The 11,725-nt window shown below is 48.4% G+C and overlaps 1 pseudogene across 1 annotated transcript; it reads right to left on the bottom strand.

Moving 5' to 3' along the window:
- Positions 1 to 744: 744 nt before the first annotated feature.
- On the bottom strand, positions 745 to 815 carry H257_18060 (annotated as a pseudogene). Its single transcript has one exon. The product of its transcript is annotated as a tRNA-OTHER (tRNA).
- Positions 816 to 11,725: the final 10,910 nt, after the last annotated feature.

Raw genomic sequence — 11,725 nt, 5'->3', positions numbered from 1 at the left:
TTACTATAGTACGTACCAGTCAGTACAGTACCTTGCTTACGTTTATACTACTACAAACATAGTACCGTTACAAGTGTACGTATTGTAACCAATACATTGGCGATGACAGTCGTGAAACATTATGCCCACACGGTGCAAACCAAGAACCCGTCGTGGAACATTCTACCCTGGGTCGTTGACATCACAAAAGTACATGGGTACATGTGGTGACATGTCAGTCTGTTGCTGGACAACGAGGGAAAATACCAGTAAAAGGCTGACGAACACAAAGTACTAGTAGAGGCCAAGAGGAATCCCTGGCTGCAGGTACCAGTAGTTACTAACGTAGAATGCCAATGGTTGCAATATACTTTTTTTGTTTTTCGGAGAATTGCCATACCTGGTAATTCCTGTTGAGGCATCGTTTTTGAATCCTGAGGTGTCCTAAATAACCGCATTTAGACATTGCTTCGGTGATGTCAAAGACACAGTATTGTAGCATGTTCCACAAGGATGCTTGGTTAATTGACAGTGAGTTTGGATTATCATTTTAAGACATTTCTCCGCGAGGGCCGATACTAGAACCACATGTTGTGGTGCTTCGTTAATTGTAACGCGCCTGCGCGGTGTGTAATCTTCGGTTTTTACTTTGCTCAACGTTTCATACCTCGTGCTTCGACCGAGCTTCTTCGAAGTTCGGTCCTCATCATCGTACGCAGCCCTTGCCATCCGGATTCCCCAGAGGGACGGATAAATCCTTGCGGCTGGGAAGCCGGGGATCGAACCGACGACTTTTGAGTTAAGAAACCGATGCTCTACAACTGAGCTATTTTCCCTCCCTTCACAGGGGTGCTTGGGTTGCACCGTGTGCACATAATGTTTCGAACGCTTTCACGACTGTCATCGGGCATTAGTTACTTTAGCAAGGCACGATTATAAATACCTAACGACTGACTTTCACGGATGAGTACGGTGTGGTGTAAAATGGTGTTTTGGGTCACGCCGTTCGACGTGTAGAATTCTGCGAGCTTTCTCCATCATTATTGCCATGCGAGGAATTGCCACCATTAGTAATAATCACGTTTGATTGGTCCAACCCATACATTTCAAAATGTTCCTGCCGTCATTAGTAATAATCACGATTGCTTGGTCCAACCTGTCAAGTGGTGCTTTTCCATCGCTTGTGTTCACGCCTTTTGTCCTCGTCTATCAAGTCTCCCAAACTCTATCGCCTAGTTTATCAACTCTGACAGGCCGAGACAGTGGCTGTTTTATACCTGCATGTTCTATACTGGTATATTCTTCATGTCGCTACCCTACCCTAGTGATTGCTCACCCAATCACGGCTCTAGCACAAGAAAAAGAGCGCTGCTTCTCAGAAGTCAGGGTTTCCCTTTGACTGAGTTTTAGCCAATAGGAACTAGGCTAGATAGTTTGTAAAGGACTGAATGTCACTTTTCGTTTTCCTCTGTCCCACACACTTTGTTTGTCTTGGACACTCTGCACAAGTTGTTACACGCCTATCACCCTCGCCTACCTCCTGTTTCTTGCATCGTGACAGGTTATGCGCCCTCCTGCTTCGACCATTACCGCCTACTCCAGCATTCTTCTCGACGACGCCTACAAGTTCTATGCTGCGTGGCGCACCACGTTTGAAGAAGCGGCCGTGACCACAGGCTTCTTCTCCTCTACACCAACGAGACCTACTGCCCCACGCGTGTTGAAACCGAAGCCTACATCATCAGCCAGGCCAAACTCCAGGTTGACAAGATACGCAATGATGCGAAGTACTCCACCGACTGTTATGCTGGTGACGCCTTGGAACAGCGCCTTGTAACGGTGAAACGCCTCGAACAAGACTTCACGCGCACGTTTCTGGATGAGTTTATCGCGGAGTCCCTCGCCGCCTTACGCATTCAAGCTAAGGCATTCCTTTTCAACTCCCTTACGCCTATCCTCCAACAAGTCATCGGATCGCTTGCCTCTCACTTCTCTCTCTGGGCCGCTCTTAGGGCGCGCTATGAAGCCGGCACCCGCGACCCCATGATCCTGTTTGCGAGTCTCACTCAACTCAAGTACAGTGATGGCCTCAGTGCCGAGACACTCTTCACTACTCTCGACGATCAGATCAATTTGATCGAAACGGCAACCCTCCCTGCGAACACCAACGCTCTCACGTCTCGCGAAGGTCATGTGAAAACGTTTGAGCTCTTTCGAACTCTCTTCTACTCTAGCGCCTTTGCCGCCAACAAAGACGTGAGGGACGCCGTTTGCCAGCTCCAATTCAAGGCGTGTGAGGATGGCTCTGAATGCACGCCTACTGCTATTAAGGCTGCTATTCGCCACACCCTCAACATCGCCTCTCGTTGCAATCTCATCCTCTCGGATCAAAGCTCCGATGACTCCGAATCCCGTCGACGCCAAGTTGCTGCTGCTGCTGCCCCTTCTTAGGAGTCACTGCCACGTTGGGCACACTCAAATTGTCACAACTATCCTTTCGATTCCTCCTTATATTGTGGCTCGCCTGAACACCACCTTCCCGACTGCCGCACCATGCGCGATGACGACAGTCGAAACCGCATTCGTGCCGACGTTCCCAATCACGTTGTTGACACACACTGTCGTCGGAAACGTGCATCGTCTCGCAAGATCATTGACGAACATACGCAGCATCATCGTCGCGACTGCGAAGACTACGACGACAACCACGGGAACGATCAGGGTCCCAACAGCAGCTATCCCAAGCGTCATCGTGACGACTCTCGACCGCCTCCCCGAACTTCTACTCGTCGATCGCCTCCACGTTCCTCGCAGCGAGGTCGTTCCTCCGGTCGCTCCTCTCGAGCTCATCAACGCCTTTCTGCTCCTTCTTTTACCATCCACCCAGACTCAAGTTGTAGCCGTCCCATATCCCCTCCATCCTCCGCCTATCCTCGCCTTTCGTCAGCTACCCGCCGTGCTCGTTCATCGCCTCCTAAACGTCGAGCTTCTCCATCACGTCCATCTGCTGGATGGAACACGTCTCAAACCTTTCATCCTTCTTCCGCCTTTCTTCGGCGCTCTACATCAGCACCGCCTGCGAAACGCCAACGCCTTCCCAATCCCACCTCTCTACCCTCAACTACCAAGGCATCAATTCCGCCTACCTCAGCTCTAACGCCACGTTCTCCATCTTCCTCTACACCTAACGCCCACACTCGGGCTACCTCCACAGCACTCAGCGTTCAATCACAGTTTCCACCTCAACAAAACTACATGCCACTTCCCACCGCTTCTTCCACGGTGGATGACTCTTTGCTGCCCCCACTCCCCGCCTATCGTATTCACCCTAAACCCCGAAACCGCTCCCAACTCTAACAAACTCACTAAGCGACCTCCCACGCCTGCCGATTATGTTGACCCGCCTGCACGACAGCTACCCGTACGCCTCAACCGCCGTGGTGGCGTCTACAGTGAACCCCCGCCTCCTCGTGCTGCGCGCCCTTATTACTCCTCCGATGAAGAAGATCGCTGGGGTCCAATTCATGACGTCGCCTACGGTCAAATGGCCAACATTACTGCCGACGCCTTTGATCAACTGTCCTATGACAAGTGTGTCGCCTATCATCTCTTCAAGCACCAAACCGGTCTCCATCCCAAAGCGCGTCCACCGCCTGTTCCGCTCATTAAAGACAACCTCCAACTCAAAGACTACCAAGCCAACCCCACGCCCCCCACAATGACCACCCACTTTCCCTTCTACGTTGGAATCTCCTGGGACACAGTCTGCCTGAAGGCGTATTTCCCCAATCACACTAACCCATTTCCCTTGGAACCTTCACTCTATCCCCAGCTCTCCAACGAATGGATCATCGACTCTTGTGCCACCGCCTCCTGCACGCCTCACCGCCGCTATTTTATTGACTCCGCCTTTATCGACAAATCATTTACTCTTGCTGTGGGCGATGGTGGCAAACTTCCTGTTCTCAGCTACGGTCCGATCGATCTCGGCGTTACCACCTACTCTGGTGACACCTCGGCCACTCTCACCACTCATCATGAACCTCTCTCTCTACCATTTGCCCTACATTGCCCCGCCTTATAATTCAACCTTCTCTCCGTCCGTCACTCTGTTCAAGCCGGCTGCCACTTCGACTTTTCGCACCATCGCACTGCCTCATGGACATCAGTCGTGGACTTTATTTGCGTGCTCATGTTAACGCCTTGGGCTGCGCCTTTCCGGCGCAGCCCTACACACGCCTAGCCAGCAACCCTCCGCCTCACCCTCCTGCTGCCGTTGCAGCTGCCATCATGGAATTTCAGGCTAACCTAGCAGCTCATTCTTCCCTTAGTAATGCAGATCCATTCCATATCAACTTCGTCACGCCTACTCCGTCCTTCATTTCTACGCTTGAGTCTACCGTACAAGCCGCGGCGCGCTCCGAAGTAATCGATCAATTGCACATCTATATTATTTACTTTGGATGTTCGCCTAAACACACTGCTTTCAAGTCTCCATCAAGCAAGGCTGTACATTTCTCATTACCGCCTACCACCACACTCTCTCCCCCAACCCCAACGCCTCGTCCCTTATTTCCTGTTTATCCGGAACTTCGAAATTTCCTTCCGTACACGCCTTGTCCCTCACTTCCAACGATGTCACCCCAATCCAGTCCACTCCCATCTCTCCATCTACCAACAAACCTCTTCTATCTCCGCCTCCCCCTACAACTTCAACATCTACGACGCCTTCTCTCGCACTAGCCACTGCAACCACCTCAAACATACGCCTATCTAACGAAGCCCTCTTTCGTCTTTGGCACAACCGCCTCGGACACCCAAGCTCCACCGTTCTCCAAAGCCTCGTCAAGACCCACACTGACTTCTCTACCGATCGCCCACGCCTTTTCGAATTCTTCACCTGCGATACTTGTGAATTGGCCAAGTCCCGTCGACAACAGTTTTCCTCCGCAGCCGTTTTCCGCGCCTCATCCTTCCTCCTTCTAGTCCACACCGACATTTGGGGCCCGTGCCCAGTGCCATCGATTGGCGGCAGCTTCTACTTCGTAGTTTTTATCGACGACTGTCCCGCTTTACCTGGGTCTACCCTCTCGCCTTCCGCAAGGATCTCTACGACGCCTACGAACTCTTTCGCCTCCAAGCCATCACTATCTTCAAGTCTGACATCAACACTCTTCAGTACCTACCACTTACTGACATCGGTAATCTACACGCTGACAATGCCAAGGAATTCGAGAAACTCGGTCGCATCATCGAACCCAAATTCTCTACCAAGACCTCATTCTCCAACGCCTACTCGCCTGTTCAGAACGCCGTGGCCGAACGCCGCATTGGCTTACTCGTCATGAAGATGCGATCGCTCCTACTGGCCGGTAATCTCCCCAAGTTCCTGTGGGCCGAAGCCGTTATCTACTCCGCCTGGCTCTATAACATCTCGCCTTCCACCTCGCATGACGGCCAGTCGCCTTATCATCGCGTTTTCTCCCGGCATCCACCCCTCGCCTACATCCGCACCTTCGGCTGCACCGCCTTCGTTCACATACAAAAGGCTAACCAAACGAACAAACTCGACGCACGTGCCATCAAGTCCATGTTTGTGGGCTTACCAGATGATCGCAAGGGCTACAAATTACTCAACGCCTACTCCCACCAATTTCTCTACTCCTGTGATGTTGTTTTCCACGAAGATGAATTCCCACCCATCAACACCATTCAAGCTGCAGCAGCATTTCGCCTTCGCACCCGTGATGCATCCGATATTCCACCATTACACCTCATGAACCTCTACCGCCTCTCTCAACTCGCCTCGCTCAAACCATTTTTCCTCCACTTCCTTCAACATCTCCACCGCCTACTATCGATCAATTGTCTCCACCCTACGTTTACTCTCTGTCTGCCGCCTTGGACGAACTCCAACTTGCTCTACCATATCGCAGTCCTCTTTTCCATCCGCCTACCACTCTACTTGCCCAACATCACAGCCGCACCACTCCAACGCCTACACTACCAGGCACTCCGTTCTGTCTCTCCGCCTCACATTTACCATTCGTTAATATCTCCATCGACGATCTTGCTACTCTTCCACCACCGCCTTACCCTTTCCCGCCTCTCTCGGCGCCTACACAACCCCTCGATCCACCCCTTTATCCGCCATGGCACCTCTACGCCTTACTCAGCACCCGCCTACCCTCCGATTCCTCTGATCCTAAAAACTGGCAGGAAGCCATGCGCCATTCCGATCGTGACAAATGGCGAGCCGCCGCCCAAGACGAATTCCAGTCCCTTCAAGATAACAAGACCTACGATCTTGTTCCACGCCTAAAAACCATGACAGTTCTGCCGTGCCGATGGGTTTTCCGCATCAAGCCCAACGGCACGTACAAAGCACGCCTAGTTATCAAAAGTTTTCTGCAACACGAAGGCGTTGACTACGATGACATCTTTGCGCCTGTCGTACGCCTCGAAGTCCTTCGTTTTCTTTTCATTATGGTGGCCATCTACGACCTTGAGTGTCATCAAATGGACGTCAAGACCGCCTTTCTCAATCAACGGGACCATGGACCGCGTCGTCTTCATGGAACAGCCGCCTGGTCACCTCGTGACCGACGTCTCCCGCCGCGAATTCGTTTGCCGCCTAAAACGCAGCCTCTACGGCCTCAAACAAGCGTCTAACCTGTGGTACTGGACCTTCGCCGACTACATGACATCCCAAAAGTACATCCGCCTACACAAAGACCGCTGCGTCTTCATCAAGTCTGACGCCTCCGGTTTCACCATTGTCAGTCTCTACGTGGACGATCTACATATTCTTTTGCCTACTCTTTCCATCGTCCTCGCCTTGAAGGCTTCCCTCTCTCAACGGTTTGCCATGAAAGACCTTGGTGAACTCTCCGACATTTTGGGATGGCAAGTCCAACGCAACCGAGCAGCCAAGACCATCCTTCTTCACCAATCTCGCTACGCCGAGGCTATCCTGGACCGTTTTGACATGGTGAACTGCAACCCAGTTTCTGCGCTTTTCAACCCCAGCCTTATCCTATCCGTCTCCCATTGTGCGACGACGCCTCACGACTTCGCCTTTATGATCGGCAAGAACTACCGCTCTGTCGTCGGCAGCTTCATGTACTTAGCTATGGGCACTCGTCCCGATCTCGCCTACACTCTCCAACAATTTAATCACTTTCTCCACAACCCTGGTCCTACTCATTGGTCTGTCGTCCAACGTGCCCTTCGTTATCTCAAAGGCACCCGCACCTATGACATCCGCCTCGGTGGCATCGCCTCTATTGACAACTTTCCCTTTTTATCCGCCTACGTCGATGCGAACAACTACTACGCTATGTGTGTTGACACTCGACGTTGTATCAGTGGATTTTTTACCCTCTTTTTCGGCTCACCCGTCTCGTGGCTTGCCAAGAAGCAACCCCTCGTCACCCTGTCCACCATGGAAGCTGAGTTCGTTGCCCTCGACTTATGCATTCAAGAATTTCTCTATTTACGTCAACTCGCCTCCGAACTCCAACAAACGTCCGACCAACCTGTCCTAGTCCATGAGGACAATTTGTCCACCATCAAGATCGCTACCAACGCCGAACATCACGGTCGTTCAAAGCACATCGACGTCCACTACATGTTTGTGCGTGACCTCGTGGACTCCGGCGAATTCCAGCTTAAGTGGTGCAGCTCTGGCAACCAACTTGCAGACTTCTTCACCAAACCTCTCTCTCCATCATTCCCCTATCCGCCTTCACTACGTAATCTCAAACGCCTATCAAAACATTTTTTTATTCACAACTCTACTCTACGCCTTCCCGCCTATCTGATCTCACTTTATTTTCTTCTCTTCGTCAGCGTCTATCGTTGCGTAAACCGCAATTTTTTTCTCTCCTCTTCGCCTACCTTACTTCTTCCATTTCTTTTACTACGCCTTACCATCTACGCCTACCACCTACATTCCTTCTTTCTTTCCTCTCTTACTTCGCCTTACCATCTACGCCTAGCAAGTCTACGACATCTTCGCCTCCCGCACTTTATATTTTTTCTGTCTTATTCCGCCTTACCATCTACACCTTTCACGCCTTACCATCTACACCTTTCACGCCTTACCATCTACGCCTTCAAGTATACGCCTACCAAGCTTAACCTCTATTTGCCTTGTGCATTTCCTTCTACTTTTCCCTCCTCCGACTTTAGTCTCTTCTTCTACTTGTATTTTTTTTCACGCCTACCTATTCAACATCTACCCTACGCCTTTTTCGCGGACACTCATGGCGTCAAGACGAACGGCGAGTGGCATTCCATCGAGGACCCTCATGCGGTCCCAGCGAAATGGCAAAAGCGGAAGTGATTCTTTTTACTCGTTGTTTTGAAATTTAATCCAAATTTAATTAATAAAGCTTTGAACAATTTGGAAATAAGTGAGTGACTTTGGAAATCACTCTGTGAAATACGAAATCACTTGAAGTCATTCCCATATAACTGGATTGTAGCGTGTGATCGTCGTCCAGAATCATGAGATTTAATACCCCTCTAAAAATGATAAAACAGCTATACTCACGACAAAGATAGACACCAAACCACCAAAACTTAATGCACATGTTGGCGCGAAAACGAGTTTTGACAGCCATTAATCGCCTGCCATTCAAAAAATTCTTCATTCGTTTCTTGCCTTTACGGAAAGTCGACGGAGATGACCTTCATAGGCATGTCAATGGTCTTTTGTCCTCGGGACAGAAAAAGAAAGCAAAGCGTGCTGGTTCAGTCATGAAGTCTCGCGAAAAGCGCAAACGGCGCTTGAGTTCTTTAATCACACGGTCATTTCCAAAATGGGTCCAGACATTGGTCGAAACCATCAGATTTTCTAATATCACCCAAGAAATTGCTAAAAGATTGTGCAATTAGTTTCTGACGTGGTAATTGGTCAATAGGTCTAGTAGTGGAGAACGACAGTATTATATTGAATCGAATTTTAATTCGTATTATAATTCAATATATACAAATCTCCTCATGTTTGAAACCGTTCGGGGAAATGTGCACGTTAAAATTGTTTCGTCATATTAATTTGCCTACAAATATCAAATCATACCAAATCTCAGTTGCGTCATATGTAAAATATACTGTAATAAAATGGTAATCGCAAGCACTCAGACTTTAAAAATACGACAAAATCTGCTTCAAAAACCGTTCGAATGATTGATGCGTTACCTTAAGTGTAATTTGCAGTAAGAGAGCTCAGTTTGCAATTTAATTCGGCCTCCGCAAGAGGTTCCCGTCCGGAAGTGAAAATACCACCGCCTAATTGTCCGTGAATTGGGCGGCCTTCAAGGCTATGAACTACAAACGCTATACTTATCGAACTCCTTCAACTCATGCGAGCTGAGAACCATGCAGAATCTCGTTCAGTGTTTGATACAAGCCTTAAACTAGTGAAACATGTAGGTCACCTACCGGTAGTACTACGTAGTACAGCACTCGACGAACTGAGTGTCGATTCATTTGCGTTGTACTGCGTAGTGCTGTACTAGTATTGCGTTGTACCGGTACAGCGTTGTTAGTAGAGGGGAAAAATGGAAATGAAGAAAAAAGCGACCTTGTACATGGGAATAGAACCCGAAACCTCCACGTTCAATGTGAGGTAACTAAATCACTGCGCCAGTGGACTCATACATCATATTTCGTCAGTACCGGACTCTTCACAGCTATTCACATGTCCCATTTATGCAGTTAACTGTAACAAGTTAATTGAACGTCGATTAATTGAGTTTGGATTATCATTTGATTAAGACATTCCTCCGCGAGGGCCGATACTAGAACCACATGTTGTGGAACCGCTTCGCCAATTGTAACGCGCCTGCTCGACCAGGGGCGGTGTGTAATCTTCGGTTTTTTGTTTGGTCCTCGTCTTCGTTCGCAGCCCTTGTTATCCGGATTCCCCATGGGAGGGACGGATAAATCCTTGCGGAAATAATCCGGGGAAGCCAGGGATCGAACCCACGACCTTAGAAACCGATGCTTTACCACTAACTATTTTCCCTCCCCTCATGTAGCTTCATGACGTAATCTTCGAATTAACTGATAGCTTGGACACCTTATACTGAGATTACGAATAAATAGCTGTTTTGTAAGTTATACAGTGTACTCGTTGGACCAAGCAAATGTGATTATTACTAACGATGGCAATTCATCGTAACGTAATGGCAATAATGATGGGGAAAGCTCGCAGAATTCTACACGTCGAATGGGGTGGCCCAAAACCTCATCTTACACTACACCAGCGGGTAATCGCCAACATGTGAGTATCTGAGCAAAACTTCGACAACAAGTGAAAACTTCGACAATATGTGAGTAAGTACTTAGTACTAGGCGTACTTAACAAGGACAAAGTTGATGATGGTATTTATTGTACAGTATTAATAACGTTAACGTTATTAATACATGTAAAGACAAACCAACGGCAGATGGAAAGCAACAGTGAGATGCCCGACGAGAGCAATGGAGACACGATGAAGGCGCTTCCCGAGTGAAACGTCATTCCCCTTTCAAAGTTGAATCGCGTATCTCCATTGCGCTCGTCGGGCACCTCACTGTTGCTTTCCATCTGCCGTTGGTTTGTCCAAGTCGGGTATTTGGGAAATATTTTTATTTCAAATGGTCCAACTTAATTTCATTGGCTAAAAGCACTGGAGTAAAACGTTACTTAGGGCCTGTTTGTTCCAAGTAGATATTTTTAGCAAAAAGGATGAAGAAGTGGCCCCAATGTATTGTGGATTCGGTACCATTTTCCAGACCCCGTCGAATCGAATCTCGCCGCCGAATCGAATCACGAATCGACGCTATTGGCTAATCCATTTTTGAGTGGATTTGATTTGCTCTTACTGAAAGGACAAGTATAGTCAGCCAATCAGAAATTCCAGCGTGCGTGATTCGACATTCATTAGAAAACAACGCGAATTTTTTGGTAATATATAGCGAATTCACACTACAGTTTCCTACTTTTTTACCTCTTTCTGCGATATTTTACGCAACCCACTATACCAAAAGTAGAAAAAGAGGTCCTAGACTTCATTTTCTAAATCGTGAAAAAAAAGGGTAAATTAATTTTGATTGGCTCATGCTATTTCTGAAAACTACTTGGAACTTCCCCTTACTGTTAACTGTACAACGCATGGCGTCTTATTCCTTGCACATTTTATCAAGTCCACTACCGATGGTGGAGCCAAGAGGCGCTGGTATGCTGCACAAGACAGATGGGCGCAGCGATGTCTTTGATCATATGAGATTATAGTGCTCAAGTATATCATAGCGTTAGCTGTGCTAGCTACCAACCGTCCACCTGACGCGGACCAGCTGCCGACTCGCCACGAATCCTGTGCATCCACCGATGAAGTAAGTCTGCATTGTCGTGTTGGTCAAAGACGCTTACGAAACATCAGTTTTCGACGCTAGACTAGCAAAGATGGTCCTAGTTCTCTTGCTATCCAAGGCTTGATAAATCTCATCCAAAATTGTAGCAACTATTGTTGCACCAATGAATCTCGTCCAAAATTGTGGAAACTATTGCTGCACCAATATTCTCTCACTACCAAGTAGTACACCAAGAAAATAATATGAATATTATTTAATGTAGAATCCAACTATTATTCTGCGGGGTTGTTTCAAGGAAACGAACTTCAATTAGAATAGAACCGGAATTGTCGAAATTGGGGTCATTCCACGTCATTCTTTGCGTTTTCCACTTCAGGGTTAA

Source organism: Aphanomyces astaci, assembly GCF_000520075.1.
Source record: "Aphanomyces astaci strain APO3 unplaced genomic scaffold supercont1.134, whole genome shotgun sequence".
Taxonomy (NCBI): domain Eukaryota; phylum Oomycota; class Saprolegniomycetes; order Saprolegniales; family Verrucalvaceae; genus Aphanomyces; species Aphanomyces astaci.
The sequence above is the reverse complement of the archived record's forward strand: the minus strand, read 5'-3'. Positions and strand labels throughout refer to the sequence as shown.